The following is a 17332-nucleotide window of genomic DNA, read 5'->3' on the forward strand; positions in this document are numbered from 1 at the left end:
TCTGCTGTCACAGGGAGCTGGGATCCTGCACAGGGCCATGCTCAGGGGCTCCAGATGCCTTCAGGATTGCGAGGACAGAGGGATGCCCCCCCTCCCCAGCCGGCCCCTCCAAGCTCACAGGTGAACAAACTGAAGCACCAGAGGTGAAGGTCCGGGCCAAGGTCAATAAGCACAACAGGGGGGCTGCCAGGCCAGCGATGGCCCTGCAAGGGGCTGGGCACCTCCGCTCCTCTGTCAGTGCATGGCCACACGCCCGTGTGCAGCAGGGCGCTTGCACACCAGCACTGCTGTTCCGCCAGCACACACTCTTGCTCCGCCCTCCACCCTGTGCACGCTGGGACGGGAGTAAGGACAGGAGGCCAGTAGCCCAGAAGCCCTCCCAGTCCCCTCGGCCCTCCCCAGCCCCAGCTAAGCGGCTGCCTCCCCCAGATTCCCCTGATGACCAGGGGCAGGGCTGCAAGTTGGTGTGACCCAAGAGAAACAGGGCCACCAGCTCCTTGAGATCCCCAGGAGGTGGGGAGACACGTCACGGTCAAAGGCCCATCTGTTCGCCTGAACATGCAGTCCTGTCCCCGGGGAACAGCAGGAAGGGTCCCAGGCAGGGCGCAGCCTCACAGGCAGGGCGCAGCCTCACAGGCAGCCCCTCACTCAGGCCCCTTCCCATCCGGCCCAAGGAAGTCAGTGCTGACCCCAAGTGCGACGCTCACCATCCAAAATGAGCCTGCCCCATGTCACCTTGCTGGTGGCCCCTCCCCGCCCACATCATGCAGAGCCTCAGATGCTCTCTGCGGTGCATCCCCTGACCACGATCCCTCCGGGCAGAAATGCCTGAGCTTGCTGAGACAGACATTCCTTCTAGCTCTCCAGCCGCCCATGGGGTCAGGCACCGCTGGACGGAGCACCAAGAACAAGACCTTCTGAAGAGTCCCTTCTAAAGGGAACTGTCACCCACAGGCAAGTTCATCACTCACCTAATAACCGGTGTCATGGACCATTTCCTCAACCCTGCCTCGGTTTCTTCCCAATGGATGGGTGGATTCTGAAACAGAGTTAGAAAGGGGGCACTTTAGCAGTGCCAGCTTGGAACCAGATCCTTCACTACACTGACTCAGACAAACTCCATGCTAAATATGCCCCTATGACCTCTGCAAGGGACTGTCCACTCACCTGGTCAGGTGAGACCAGAGAGGCACTGGAGCCAATGGATGGTCACTAGCAGGAACCGAGAAGGAGGGCATCGTCCCCACCTTCCCTGGCTGACTGTCTCCCCTCCCCTCTGCTGCTATACAAGGACACAGCAGAGAGCAGATAAAATAATCAGAGATCAAATAACCCGAGCTTGGAAGTGCATAGGGGACGGGCCAGGGTGGCCCAGGGCTCGCCGGAAATGCTGTGATCGTAACCAAGTCACAGTAAAGAGCGACACTTCCACACAAAGCTTCCGACTCAGCCCCTTAGTTAGAATCACATCCTAAAACGACGTCGGTGCTACCTTGTGGCGTTTTGACAGTTTCCAAGTTTTAAAGGACATCATATACTTAAAAACCAAAAGAAGTGGCAGAGAAGGAAGGTCAAAGAGAGATGATAAGAAGAAACCAAGAAAAAAAAAATGTAGCGGAACTTGTAGGTTTTAAAAAATCATCTTAAAGTCGCAGAAGGATCACTATGTGTCACACAGAGACACAGAGGGCTCCCCGGCTTCCCAAGGACCCCTACCCCTGGCACTAAACGGCAAATATCAAGTCAGGGGAGGGAGCTGTTCAATGTCATTTACAATAAAAGAAACCCAAATTAAAGCAAGATGGGCATGTTCATCTTTCAGACAGGCAGGACTTTGAGGCTGGGCACACCAGGGCCAGCAATGGAATGGTGGCCTTGGAGAACGTTAACTCCAATGTGGGGGGCGGAGGAGACGTGGTGGCTACCTGACCCCACACTCGGAATGCGTCTTCCAGCTCTGTCTGTTGTAGCTCCAAAGTGTCCCAGCAAAGTCACGCACTGGAACCCAGTCGCCATCATGAAGGGGGCAGAAACTTAGCCCCCAAACTCACGTGCTAATCGTGTTTGGAAGAGGGTATCTGGGAGGCAAGGGGGGTTAGATGAGGTCCTGATGCCCACGATGGCATTAGTGGCTTCACAAGAAGAGAAAGACCCCCGCTGGCGTGCTCACTGTCTTGCCTGGTGACCCTCTCTGCCGTGTTAGGACGCTGCCACCGCCCCTGCCTGATACCAGCCTCATGCCCTTGGACTTCCAAGAGCCAATCTCTATTTTTTTATAAATTACCCAGTCAATGCAACAGAATGGACCGAGACATGTCCCTACTCAGACACAAAGATGGGGAAAGGGCATTCCCTCCAAGTCCATCGGTGGCTGGCCAGAGAGTGACCAGAGGGTCCGTGCGAACGCTTGAATCCGAGGCCTCCTGTGTGGGACCAGAACTGCCCAAGGCAGAAGGAACAGGTGGGCTGTGAGGGACAGCCAGGGTCTCCATGTTCGCCTTGCACATGTATGTAAAAGGCCACCAGAAGGAGCCAGCACCCGGGGGAGGGCATCAAGGAAGCAGCAACAGGTTTTCACTGTAGAGTGGGCCTGGGGGACAGAGGGCAAGGTGGTCACTGCATTTACACACTCTGTGGTAGTGACTTTTCTGCCCTGCACACACTATAGCAGACATGTGCCACGGTCCCTCACTTAGCAGCCCCATTTGTTTTGAGGCTGCCAAGTTGTCATGGTTCTCACAGGACTCACCCACCACACGGGCACCACAATGCACACAGCTTGACACCCACGGACAGACACACGCATGTGTGTTCAAATGCACGCAAGCCCATACACACAGACACACGTACACACATACACACCCAAATACATGCACCTTACACATACATGTATGCCACACTCACACATTCACACATACACATCTCATATGCACACAGGCCCAGACGCACACTCACATACCAACATGCGCACACACACGCACAGTGAGTGGTCCTTCCTACCTCACACGCTGACTCTCAGATACAGATTCTGAGCCAAGGCTGCTTCCTGGGGACCCCAAGAGCCTCTGGTGGGTGGTCATCACAGAGAACCCGCAACAGAACCCAGGACAAGGGCATGAAAAGCAGGTCCGTGGGGCCCAGGGGGAGCCCTGGGCCTGCAGAGCTGTGGGGTGAGCCCAGGAACATGCATTTCTTACAGGTTCCTGGGTGAGGCTGCTGTCTGCCAGGCCACACTCTGGGAACCACAGTTCCTGAACAGCATGGGGTGACCAGGGATGCCTTAGGGTGTTGGGGAACAGATGACACTAGCCATTCTATCAGTGCATATACCCTGTGCTTCCCGTGTGCACCAGGCTGCAGCAACAGTTCCTGCCTCCTAGAAAACAGCACGCTGAGGGACACAAGCCAGGCTCAGAGATCAAGGGCCGAAGGTCTTCTCTCACATGTAGACGCCAGAGGAAGTGGGGTGGGGAAAAGGCATGAAAAGGGATCTCATGGAAACAGAGGGAGGGAATGGACGGGGACGGGGGGTGGGAGAAGTACTGGGGAATGAAGTCCACCAAATTAGGCCAAGTTCACATACGGACGTACCACGGCAAATGCTGTGTTTACACAGAATTATAATGCACTGATTAAAAAGTAATAATTGAGAGCCGGGCAGGGTGGTGCAGCAGCCTGTGATCCCAGCAGCTTGGGAGGCTGAGGCAGGAGGATCACGAGTTCAAAGCCAGCCTCAGCAACTTAGCAAGGCCTTAACCAACTCAGTGAGACCTTGGTCTCTAAATAAAATACACAAAAGGGCTGGGGATGAGGCTCAGTGGTTAAGTGCCCCTGATACCAAATATATATATATTTATATAAAATAACAGAGGAAGCCCAGAGACCAGTAGAGTAGAGCAAGGAGATGGGGGGGGGGGGGTTGGGGGAGCAGATGGGCGGTAAAGGGAAGGTACAGGGAACAAAATGGATCAAATTGTGTACAAGTGGGAACATGGCACAGTTCCCACAATTATGTGTAATGTAACACCAGTAAATATAAATTTTTTTAAAAAAGAAGCTGTATGGTGTCTCAAACTTCAAGATGACTTTGACAGCACAAGAGACACTTTATTAAGAAGTCGTGGGGGGTGGGGGGCATAGAAATAGTCAAAGGGGGATGAAGGGAACGGAGGGGGATGGGAAAAGAAAGACAGTGGGATGGATCAGACGTCACTTCCTTCCACTCATATATGAATACACCACCAGAGGAACTCCATGTCATGTACAGGACACAAGGAGGGGCAGTCACCCTCCACGTACGTATAATATGTCGAAATACACTCTACTGCCATGTTCACCTAAAAAGAACAAATTAAAAAAAAAAAAGTAGTAGTCTTGGACTTGACATGGTCATGCCCATCTGCAGTACTGCCCGACTCTCTCTAAATGTCACCATTTTATTTTCCACGCTACTGATGAAAAGGGATGTGCGTAATTTGCTCATGGGTCCGAGGCCGTCTGCTGGCCCACTGTTAGAAATAATCAAAATAACCCGACATTTAATGACGCTCTGGTATCTCTTCAACTGGTCACAGTGGAACCCCGATGAACTGTAACTACCGTTTTTTAATACGCTTCCGACTGAAGAAATACTGCCAACCTGTAAGATATTTACATTCCAAACCACAACTGGATGTGTATTCAATTGTATAACCAAAGTAGAGGACATAAAATGGCGGCTTTGAATAAGTAACATTAAAGCAAAGGAACTGGGTGGAGGGAGTCCCCCCGACCCCACCCCAGGATGTAAAGAAGAAGGGAATTTCAGGGACCCAGACACGGTGAAGGCCCCAGGACCCAGCAGCGGACAGTGCCTCAGGGTGCCCCGTCCTCCTGGAGGGTGTAGGTCCTCCGGAGACCTCGCGCCTCTCACCTCTCCCAGGCTCCTTCCTCTGTCACTGTCCAGCTCAGACACCACCCTGGGAGTGGAGGTCGGGGCCTCGCGCCAGGAGGCTGGCGGAGTGGGGAGACAAGGCCCGTCTGGCTGAAGGAGGGAGGCCAGACCAGCAGGTCACCCACACCCCCACCCCGACCCTGCACCGAGCTCTGCTGGGAAGCACTCACTCCCCCAAGCCCGTGCCAGTCAACAGCCACAGGCAAGAAGGCCCCACGCTGCCCATTCCACACCGCTTATGACTGAGGGTTCAGAGGGCCTCCATCTACCTGGGCACAGAAACCCTCCAATTCCTGATCGGTGACCCGTTACCAGTCACACTGCTGTCCCCACTGATCAGCCACAACACATCCCTCAGGACCAAACTTCGGTTTGGCTTCTCCTTCCCCAAGGCCCTGGGGCCCCCAGAGCCAGCCGCAGCCCCTCCTGGGAACAGCCCAGGAACTCCATGTTCTCCAGCACCTCATGCCCCACACCTGGCCCTTCTCCACCTGCTCTAACGCCTGTGACCGTGATCCTAGGGTCACAGCGTGCACAGTCCCGTCCCCCTGCAATAACCCTTCCTGAGAAAGTCCCTTCTTATTAAGTCCTGATTTGCTTTTCATTTGAATGGCTTGCAAATCCCAAACCACTCAAGCCCAGTGCACGCTGCACACCCAACGACCACCCGGGACATGCAGGTAAAATCTCTGAGGGCCGCGACCCTGGGGACAGGTGCTCACAGGTCTGGGTGAGGTCCTGGCCATGGCATTTCCACATGCACATGCACAGACCCTCTTCAAGAGGTGGGTGGGGGGGGGGGGTCCCGCAGAGCCAGCTCAGCATGACACACAGCTACGAATGTGGCCCCAAGAGGAAGGATAGAGCCAGGTCACCTGTTGTCCATGCCCCCTGCCTCGGAGAGCGGTCCCCAGGGCTGGAAGACCTTCGCCACTCAGCCACACACAGCCTGGTGCTCAGCGCTCCCAAGGACGTCAAGATTCTCCTTGTTAAAATGATTAACTAGACAGCGACAGAGAAGGCTGGTTTCAATGGCAATCAGAAAAATGCCGATTTCCACATGGCCACCTCCTCCTCCTACAAGATGGACAGAGAAACAAAGAAAGAAGGCTCAAGGGTAGGAGAAGGTCCGAGCCCCTCCCCACCATGCAGGGCAGAATTCTCTAGAACCCAACATGGCAGGGGTATCGGGAACCTTCAAAGGATCAGCTGTAGTTACCGGCAATGACCAGAAATAGGGACAGGTGACCAACAAAAGCTCTCACCCCAGTAAACTCTGGTGAGTGTCGAATGGCAAATGTCCCCAAAGGATAGAGTACGTGAGGTACATAAAGTGCCAGACTGTGACATGTGTCTTTCCGCCATGTGACCGCGAGCAAACCGCGGCAGTTCTTTGATGTAGAGGCTACAATTACCTGGGGAGGCAAGGGTGACCCTGCACCCTCACACCAGTGTGTGTGCCAACCAGGAAAGTGACAGGATAAAGTTCTATTCGTTTTGTCTTCACTGGGAGAGCAGCGCACAGATGAAAGTCACTGTGTGCTGGACACCATAAAACCTCAGAGTCTGGAGATGCCGGGGCCTGGCGGGGTTTCATGGATAGCAGACAAGTTAGTCCAGAAAACGAGAGCGAGCGTCAAGAATTCTCTTTTTCTAGCAGCTCATTAAACTGGATTCAGTGAGGAAGGGGAATTCTGGGGCTTTGCTGATTGCCAAATTGTAGACTGCGGTGCTGAAATCTTCCTTCCAAAGAAGAGTCTGTATACCCCCAAATAAATGCCTAGAAGCTTCTAGACTACATTGCAAACCCCTGAAACGTGATGGAGCTCAAAGCATAGATGCTGGGACTTCCTGCCAAAACTTCAGTCCAAAACTTAGCTCCGGGGCCACTCACAGTTCCTCACAGGGACCAAGGTCCTCTCCCTGTGGTAACCCACAACATCAAACCCAAATACCTGGTTTCTGCAGAGAAGAAGGCTCAAGGGAAGTCACACGTTGACCTTTCTCTTTCAGATCAAGGTCACAACCACCCGTCTGTTTTGCAGACGTGGGGGAACTACACTGGCTGGCATCTCCCTGCCGGATTCCACAGCAAGCTCCCTGTGCTGTTTAAAAACAAGGCCACCTAGGGCCCTGGGGCATAGCTTCAATTCCTGGGGTCCCTGGGACGCTTTCCTGGGGCTCCACCTCAGACATAGGTTTCTGGGTTCTACTTGATAATCTCAGAACCAGAATGCCAATCACAGGCACAGCAGGGGACGTACCTCCCCAGACAACTGCCCCAGGCTGCACAGAGAGCAGGGGTACTGTGCTCTCAGATGACCCATTACGGGATTTTTTTCCCCCTGGAATCATATTACAGATGTCAAATAAAAGTTAAAAACTGAATTGTGTGGGGGGGTGAAATAGTAAAAAAGAAATGGTCAGAAATCCTGCCTCTCTTAGACCAGAGTGACTCTGGCCACTACCCCAAAGGTCCAGGATCTATAAAGAAAAAGATGGAAACTCCTCATTTAAGGACAGGACCCCAACTGGGTGTCAGAAGGAACAGTCAGGGTCACCACGTTCAAGCCTGCTGGTCCCACAAGGGAATGGGCTGGTCTCTGTTGGACTGAGCTGCACTGGAAAAAGTCCCACCTTGTCCTTAGGTGTAGGAGGGATCAGGGCACACACAGGAGGCTGGAGGGTCCCCTGTGCACCGCTCACACTGACAGCCAGAGAACAGGAGGCTGGCTCCAGGTTCTCCGGGATTTCTCTCCACGTGGCTGCATCTCAGCGTCTGGGGTCACCCCGGGCACCGCTGTGTGCACCCCCACACTCCCTGACCACGGCCCTGCGAGCACGATCTTTAATAATCACACAGCGCCCACACGGCACGGGCAGAGGGCCAGCCAGGGAAGGGCTCTCTCTGGACACATTGCTCGAGGGCCCCCCATTCTGGCACAGACCAGACACGACTTGGAAAGCCAGCGTGGAATCGTCCCCTGTCCTCCAGGCCAGGATTCTGCCACCGCTGCACCCGCGCCTCCTGGTCACCAACACCATGAGCCAGTGAGAGCACTAGAGCTCACCCAAAGGTGACAGCGACTAAGGGCCACTTTGAACACATGAGCACACATTAAAAATGTTATTTAACTCAATATTCATGGGAGAAGCGATGAAATGTTATGTCTGTCAAGGGAGAAGTCAAAGAATTACCAAATAATATAAAGTTGGCAGGGAGCAGAGGGACTGGGGAGTCAATGCTTGGTGGGCAGGGGGTTCCCTCTGGGTGACAAAATGTCTTGGCACTAGACAGAAGAGGTGGTTACAAGACCCTGGGAGGGCACTCAACATTGCTGTGTTGCTCGCTTTGATGTGGTGAACTTGATCTGCCTGAATCCATTTTCTGTTCCTGTAACTGGACACCTAAGACTGGGTAATTTATAAAGAACAAAGGTTTATTTGGCTCATGATTCCAGGACTGGGAAGTCTGAGAGCATGAGGATGGCGAGGGCATCACATGGGGGAAATGGAGCCACAGTGCCACCCTGGGAGCCCTACCCTTGTGGCTTCATCTAACCCTATTACCTCCCAACGGCCCCACCTCCAAACACCATCCTCCTATGAAGTTGGGGACTCCATTTCCAACATATGACCTTTATGGCAGACACTCCAATCAGAGCATTGCTGTGTGAATTTCACCTCCACAATAGGAAAACTACACCAAATAGAGGAACACTGAACTGAATCACCGATGCATTCATACAGAAGCACGGTTTTTTCCATGGGGGACCACCAACGGCCTCCCCACTGGACAGAAGCCGTGTGCACTGCTTGCTTGCTATCACTGCCTGCATTTACAGAGCTCTTCAGGGACAGAGGAGCCTGCCGGCCCTGGCACGCCACTCAAAGGCTTTATCCCAAAGCCCGGGGCTGGAAGAGGAGGCCTGGGATCCTGGGATTCAGGAGGACCAGGCGATGGTGGAACGAGACCAGGGAGGAGTGGTAACGCGTCAGGAGTGAATGCTGCATTTCTAGGGAAATGGGGTGCCAGGGGGTGAGGATGGCCTGCCCCGTGGCTGTCACCGAGGTCCAGGAAGACATGGGGCGGGGCCCTTGTGGTTTTGAGTCTGACTTTAAACTGCACCTGAGTTGGCTGGTGCCAAACCGGGGAGCGGGGGGCATGCACCAAGGGACCAGACACAGGGAGGAGTGGAAGACCTAAAAAAGTCCCCTGATTCAAACTAAAAACTACGGAGACTGCAGAGATGGGAGTTCACACAGCAGAGATGGGGACTCGCTCTCAGCAATGCCCTCTCTCCCCCGGCTCCTGTGGACTCCCTTCCAGGGCCTCCATTGGCTTCTTTGAGTGAAAACCCAGCTCTGGGAGGCCACAGAGGACCGGCCTCTCTACACCTGCTTCCAGAGTCAATGCACACACACACCTGGACACACTGACACTCACAGACCATGCAAGCATAAATGTGGTGCTCATGCACCCAAGAGGCCACCTGGGACCTCAGCAAGGGTCCCAACTGTCCAGAATACATGCAGTGTGACTCCCGGGGGACACCAGCCTGTCTTCACCTTTCGTCCACGTGCACAGACCAAACTCCTCAGAGCACAGCCAACTGCTCTTTCTCATGGCAATGAGCCCACGGAACACAGTGACCACCCACGTGTCACAGAGGAGTGCTGTCCACAGCTCTGGCCCATGTGCACGTCCAGGTAGGCACCGTCATCCTCTGCAGGAGGGTTGCAAGTGTTCGTGTGACCATGCCAAATGCGAGCTCGAAGTCAATAATTGGGACCTTCCACCTGGGTGTCACTCCATGTCTGCAGCACTCTCGTTGTGACACAAGCAGAAGGCTCTGTGTCACCAGCTCAAAAGGCAGAGGCTGTGTTAGTCTTTCACAAGCAATCGGCAGACACTGAAATGTCACCAACCTCCTGGAAAGAAACTGAATCATTCATCTTCAGAGCGCGCAACCCAGAATGTGAGAATCCACCACGGTTTCCTCTTGTTGTTAAGCTCAACGTCTCCAAGGGCAGCACAGGCCACTCCTCTCCCGCCCGACTGCAGCCTACACATCCCACCCGCCTCCTTCATGCACATGAACCTGACCCTGGGACCGCCCTGCTCATGCCCGCACGTCCCAGCCGCCCACCTCCTGACACTACAGGACCGGGATGACCCGACCCCACCACGTTGAGAAAGAGAAAACACCCACACGCGCACACACACCTCACACCTGGCAGACACCCCAGCACCCCAAGTGCTCATGGCCAGCCTAAAGGACACTCGGACTGTGAGCTCCAAAAGGACCTACAGACCTCTCGACCCAAGGGTTCCGCCACCCACAGAGTCAACCAACCATAGACTGAAAACATTCAGAAAAGAAGAAAAATGGTGTATTGAACACATAGACTTCTTTCCTCATTGCTACTCCCTAAACAACTGCATAACAACTATTAATAGCATTTAAGATGCTCTAGATAATGACAGGTACCTTTTTTTTTTTTTTTTTTTTTTTGTACCAGGGTCGCTTTATCACTGAGCTACATCCCCAGCCCTTTTTGTTTTAATATTTTTTTATTTTGAGACAGGGCCTCACTAAGTTGTTGAGGGTGGACTCAAACTTGTGATCCTCCTGTCTCAGCCTCCCAAGTCACTGGGATTACAGGCATGTGCCACCACGCCCGGCTTAGAGATGATTTAACGTACCAGGGAGGGGAAACGCAGGTTATATGCAAATATCACACTACTTTACATGAGGGATCTGATCTGTGGGTCCTGTGGCCACGTACATTCCAGCGCAGCTCTCTCCATGAAGGAGCTGACCTTCCCCTGACCTGATCATACTGTGAGTGGACATGGGCCACTTTAAAAAGGGGGGTCGGGATCATAATCAGGAACATCGTGAGTCTTCCAAATCCTTGCGTGGGTGTGACGGAGGCAGTGAGGGGGAGGCCAGCGATGGCTCGTTCCCAGCCCCCCTCCAACAGAGCAGCCCCAACTGCCAAGAGCCGTGGGAGCTCCGGCTCAGCCACCTGGGACTTTCCTGCCTAACCAGACCGAGACGCCCAGGGCACACCTGTGCAGTGACGCTGTACGCGCAGCCCCAGGCGACAAGCCACCTGCAGGAAGACACAGAAAAACCAGGATGGTCCCTGTGCCAGGCCATCAACCCCACAGCTCAGAGTCCCCACGGGCCTGCGCCTCCTGCCCCAGCAGGGACTTCCAAACCCTGAGCATCTGCAAAACCTACTTTTCTCTGATTGCTCGTAAATCACTCTCCTATTTTAAAGCCCAGCTTGACACAGATTTTTTAATTAAATAAAGCTAAACTCATCTTGGTTGAAGAACAACCAAAAAACAGTGACCTTTTCATTCGCCTAAGATGCTGCTGAGATATGTCAGAGTCAGGAACCAAAAGCCATAGCTCTGACATTCAGAAAACCGTCTGCTTTACACCTAAAGAAGAGACCGGATCAGAGAGAAGGACCTACTGTCCATCATCCCCGACGCCCCAAAACAAAGCGACCTCTGATTAAGTATCACACGGAAGCTCACCCCTCCCCTCAGCCTCCTTTGCCTGGGCTTTTCAAGTACTCTCACGTGTGACCTTGACTGAGAACAGACAAAACATAAATAAATCTGTGTCCCTTAACGTACCACTGGCCACAATCACCTCAAACACCAGGAATGAGGGGTGGAAATCTCACCTACCCTCCGGGATCTCAAAGGCTGAGGGTCCCTTTTCACTCTGGTACAAAGCCAGCCAGATTCTCCATGTAATTGCTCCCAGCAGCCACCGGGCCCTTGTGAAGACACCAAAGCCATGCAGGTCACCAACGTGCCGTGTATTAACTTCCCAGCCCTGGAGACACATGCTACCCCAGGACTTCAAGGCATCGGTGTCCCTCCTAATGGGCCTCATTTGCTTCTGCCCAGGGAGCACCACGCAAACCCACAGGGTCCAGCCTCCTGAGGATTTGGCGGGTGGTGACTACACTAACCCTAAGGTCCCCAGGATGTCAATGCGTTTCTAATTCCCAATATCAGGAACAAAAGGAGCGATCATTGCAGAACCCACAGACATCAGAAGCGAATACTATAAACAAGCCCATGCACATAAAATCCACAACTTGGAGAGAAAGATCACATTTCTCAATAACTACCAAGGACCAAAACTCAAGATAAAACAGATGACCTCAACAACACGATAAACACTAAGAAAATTGAATATGTAGTTAAAAACCCTCAGAGGAAAAAAAATCTGAAGAGGCCCAGAAGGTTTTATTGCAAATTCTACCCAATATAACAAGGAAGAAATAACAGTAAGTATCCATAATCTCTTCCAGAAAGTAGGAAAGGAAGACACTTTTCCCCACTTAAATGAGTCTCGCACAAAGGCAGTATAAGAAGATTCTAGAACTATATTGTCCCTCATGAACACAGATGTAAAAATCCTCAACAAAATATCAGCAAACTGAATCCAATGATTAAAAAAAAAAAACAAAAAAAACACCAAAACCAGATGGAGTATATTCCAGAATGTAAGACTGGTTCAGTATTCAAAAATCAGTAAATGCAACCTACCATATAAACACAAAGAATAAACATGAGCGTATCAACTGGAAAAGAAGAAACAACTTGTCAACATCGCACTGGAAGCACTAGCCAGTGAAATAAGGCAAGAAAAAAAAAAAAAAAGCACACAGACTAAAGAAGAAACCAAATGGCGTACCCCCTGACAACATGCTCACCCATGTAAGAAATGCCAAGGAACTTTTTTTGTTAAAAAGGAGCTCTATAGAAGTAATAAGTTTAGCCAAGTCAGAAAGAACACAGGTTAACAACACAAAATTAAGTCATGTATCTATGCATTCTCTAGTAATAATCTGTAAATTATAAGTTAACTTTATTAAAATTGTTTGCTCTGTGAAAGACACCACTAAAAGAATTCAAAGACAAGCTAATAGACTGGGAGAAAGTATTTGCAAATCGCACGCCTGACAAAGAACTTGTATTTAGAATACACTAAGAACACTCAGAACTCATAAGAAGAAAATAGCCCAATTAACTTATGAGCAAAAGGCTGGGTGTGGTGGTGCACGCCTATAATTCCAGCAATTCAGGAGGCTGAGGTGGGAGGATCACAAGTTTGAGGCCATTCTCAGCAACTCAGTGATGCCCTAAGCAACTTGGTAAGGCCCTGTCTCAAAATAAAAAATAAAAAAGGGCTATAGATATGGCTCAGTGGTCAAGCACCCCTGGGTTCAATCCCCAGTACCACCACCACCCCAGAAAAAAGCAAGACTTGAATAGATACTTTACCAGGACATACAGACCAAATAGGAAATTCAAGTTAAAAACCACAAGATACACTGTACACAAACTATCTGTTAAATAAAGACACATGGTATCAGGCATGGAGAGGACCTGCAGCAGAGTGCAGAGGAGGGAAAACCACTGTGGAAGGGACTGTGGCAGTTTCTTATGAGTTACACACACGTTTGCCACGTGACCTTGCCACCCCACTCTTGGCCCTTTATCCCAAGGAACCGAAACCACAGGCTCACAGAGAAGCTTGTGCACGAATGCTTACAGCAACTCTTCAAGAAGACAACAGAAGTCCGGTGCATGGCACACCCCTGTCATCCCAGCAGCTGGGGAGGCTGAGGCAGGAGGATCGCAAGTTCAAAGCCAGCCTCAGCAGAAGCAAGGTGCTAAGCAACTCAGTGAGACCCTGTCTCTAAATAAAATACAATATAGGGCTGGGGATGTGGCTCAGTGGTCGGCTGCCCCTGAGTACAACACCTGGTATCAAAAGAAAAAAAAATACAACAGAATGCTACTGAGTGACAGACTATTAAAACATGTGACAGCTTGACGGAGCCTCAAAGGCAGTGGGAGCAGAAAACCAGAAAACCGCTGCTGCCTGGCACGGCATACTTCGCTCTTGGAAAGGTAAACTGTGGAGGTGGAGGGCACTTTGACTGACAGGTCGGCTGACGTCACGGCTGGGGGCGGGCGCGAGGCTGCAGGGAACGTGTGGAGCGTGAAACTCTTGTCCTCACTGAGGTGGTGGTTACACAAATCCATACGTGGGTCAAAACCCACAGAGCTGTCTGCCAAACTAATCACCAGTTCTTCATTTTAAAAACCAAAGGAAAAGGGGAAAGAGTAAAATGACTGCATTAATGTCACTGAAATGTCTTTTTAAATGCCCCTTATGTTTGGAGTCATGTATGTCTCCAGAAAGAAACAGGTGTGATGCACTGTGGGTAAATTTCACCTGGGATGAAAGTCATAATAATAGAATCTTACATTAAAACTGGTGGTGTTTTTTTTTTAAAGATACACCTGTCAATGTTTTTTCCTTTAAAGTGTAAAATCACCTTTTATATGATTTCATTAGCATGTTATATGCACAAAAGGGAAAAATAACTTACAGTATATTTAACTACCTAACTCTACTCAATACGTGTGTATATACTTATCAAAAGTCAAGTCTTAATTTTCTTTTTTTTTTATTTTTTTATTTTTTTTTTTTTTTTTTGTTTTTTTTTTTTTTTAAATTTTTTATTGTTGGCTGTTCAAAACATTACATAGTTCTTGATATATCATATTTCACAATTTGATTCAAGTGGGTTATGAGCTCCCATTTTTACCCCATATACAGATTGCAGAATCACGTCAGTTACACATCCATTGATTTACATATTGCCATACTAGTGTCTGTTGTATTCTGCTGTCTTTCCTATCCTCTACTATCCCCCCTCCCCTCCCCTCCCCTCCCCTCCCCTCTTCTCTCTCTGCCCCCTTTACTGACATTCGTTTGTCCCCCTTGTATTATTTTTCCCCTTCCCCTCACTTCCTCTTGTATGTACTTTTGTATACCTCTGAGGGTCTCCTTCCATTTCCATGCATTTTCCCTTCTCTCTCCCTTTCCCTCCCACCTCTCTTCTTTTTTTTTTAATATTTATTTTTTTAGTTTTTGGCGGACACAACATCCTTGTTTGTATGCGGTGCGGAGGATCGAACCCGGGCCGCACGCATGCCAGGCGAGCACACTACCGCTTGAGCCACATCCCAGCCCCTTAATTTTCTTAATGTACTCAGAAACAATAAGGAGCCACTTCTTAATCTGTGCTACCAGACTGACCCAAATCAGGTTCATTTACCAAAAGGCCTTTTATGTGGCTTGATTACATCTGACTATTTAATAAAAATTAATCTGGGTTGTCTTATAACTGCACTTACAAAAGGGGACATGAGTCAACCAAAACCTAAGGATGAACGTTTTGGTTAAAATGAGAAGAAAATAAACTCAACTGACTGCTCCTCACTAGAATCTAAGTTCCCTGAGAAACAGGGGCTATTTCCAGCTGTGCCTCCTCATACAGTTGTGCCAATATTATGGAAAATAAGTTCAATTAACAAATGACAACGTTAAAAAAAAGACCTTTTTTTTCAGTTGGTCACAAAAGGACGAATACTCTATGATTCCAATTATTTGGAATACAGTCAAAACTATGGCAGTGGAGGGCTGGGAGGGGTGCTGGGGCAGGAGAGGGCGATGGGGAGCTATTTAATGGGAACCAGCTTCAGCGTGGGAAGAGGGAAGAGTTCTGGAGGAGGAGGAGGAGGGTGGCGGGGTGAACGCACTTGGTACAAGTGAACTGGACACTAAACACAATTAAGATGGCAAGTCTGCTATGTATATTTGGCCACAGTAAAAACACAGCCTTATTTCTTTATCAGAAAAGTAGATCTACAAAATTCTATATGTGTAAAATAAAATAGAGCTCAAAATGCAAAATGCAAAAAGCTAAAGTCCCCCCGCCCCCATCAGCAGCGGTTTATGTGCACGCTTTATGCACGTCGTGCTCATGGCTCAGGTACACACAGGACAGGAGCTTTCAATCCTGTCAATCACACAGGAAACAGAAACCTCCGGCCAATCTGTCCAATCTTTTTGCCTTAAAAAATAATAATAAATAATAATAATGCTTTTTCCTTGCCACCGAGACAGAAGCAACCAAAAAGTAATAAAAATATATCCCAGGCCTGAACAAGCAGCTTGCATTTTTAGTCATGCACTAGACTCCCCTTATCAGAAATTTGCTTTCTTCACTTTCCGTCAACCAGATCCAAAAATATTGATAGAAAATTCCAGAAATAAACGATTCTTAAGATTCAGATTATGAACCATTTTTCATGGCATGATGAAACCTCACACCATCCTTTCTGTCCCATCTCAGGTGTGAATCATTTCTTTGTCCAGTGTATCTGCACTGCGTATGCTACCCACCCAATAGTCACTTACGTAAAAAAAAAAAGAGAACTTCTGCTTTTAGTCAGTTACAAAAGTAGTCATTTTGGTTATCAGAGTGTCTCCACATCACAGTGCTTGCATTCAATCAGCCCTTATTTTACTTATTAATGACTTTGAAGCACAGGAGTGGTGATGCTAGCAATTCTTATGCCAAAGAGAAGTTGTCAAGTGCTTCCGTTAAATAAAAAGGTTAAAATATGTGTATAAAACTAAACCCAAGGAAAGCAAAAAGGTCACCTGCCGAGAGATGTACAAAACAGTACTTTCAGAGAAACATCACATTCACATAACTTTGACTACAGTATATTGTTATGATTGTTCTATGTTATTACTAGTTATTGTCATTAATGTATCTTCCTGGGCCTAATTTACAAATTGCACTTTATCACAGGTATGTACATATAGGAAAAAACCAATATGAGCAGGGCTGGGTACTAGCCATGGTTTCAGGCACCCACTGGGGGATCTTCAAGGGCTCCCTTTGCAGGTACTGCACTTTGAACAGACCAGAACCTTCAACAGGAAATGAACTTGGACAACCAGAGAGCTAGAGAGACTCCAGACCAGTCGCTCAGTTACAGAAGGTGGGACACGTTTCCTCAGGCTGGACCACCCAGAGAAATGGGGTGCTCCCCAGGGCGGCGGGACTTACTGCACTCACCGTGGTTATTATTCTGGATTCCAACGGGGCCTGAAGGGTCCCTTCCCCCTCACAGGGAGCTCCTCCCCACCCCTGGTTGCCAAGAAACCTCGCTCCAAAGATGTCCAAGTGCAAATGCAGATTCTAGATTCACCTGGCACAGTAAACCCTGGGGATAAACACGGCCTGACTCACTCCCCACTCTGTGTACCCCAGGCAGCCATCAGTGAGTCACCTCCACTTAAACTCCGGGTCTGAGGCTGGGGCTATGAAAGCACTAGCATCTCAATCCAAAGAAGAGCATCCAGAGATTGTGCTGGGCACATAAACGGATCCTTACGTCTGTCTCTGTGCTCCTGGTTTCCAGCCATCCCTCTTTGTATACCCAGATGCAGGAACCCAGTAAATAATCTACGTAAATTGTGCTTCAAG

The 17332-nt window shown here is 49.8% G+C and overlaps 1 protein-coding gene across 11 annotated transcripts in view; it reads right to left on the bottom strand.

The window, feature by feature from the left end:
- The window catches only part of Sema4d (semaphorin 4D), a 114089-nt gene that overhangs the window by 80474 nt on the left and 16283 nt on the right, over positions 1 to 17332 (bottom strand). For 6 of the 11 annotated variants that reach the window (XM_071602572.1, XM_071602573.1, XM_071602565.1 and 3 more), the window contains exon 2: positions 972 to 1039. The exons of 4 other annotated variants lie outside the window; for them this stretch is intronic. The gene's annotated coding sequence lies outside the window, so the exon portion shown is untranslated. Of the gene's footprint in view, positions 1 to 971; positions 1040 to 1167; positions 1272 to 17332 lie in introns of those variants that run through there. One more of the 11 variants, XM_027955401.3, reaches the window with a different exon arrangement.

This window comes from Marmota flaviventris, chromosome 16, assembly GCF_047511675.1.
Source record: "Marmota flaviventris isolate mMarFla1 chromosome 16, mMarFla1.hap1, whole genome shotgun sequence".
In the NCBI taxonomy this organism is placed as follows: Eukaryota; Metazoa; Chordata; class Mammalia; order Rodentia; family Sciuridae; genus Marmota; species Marmota flaviventris.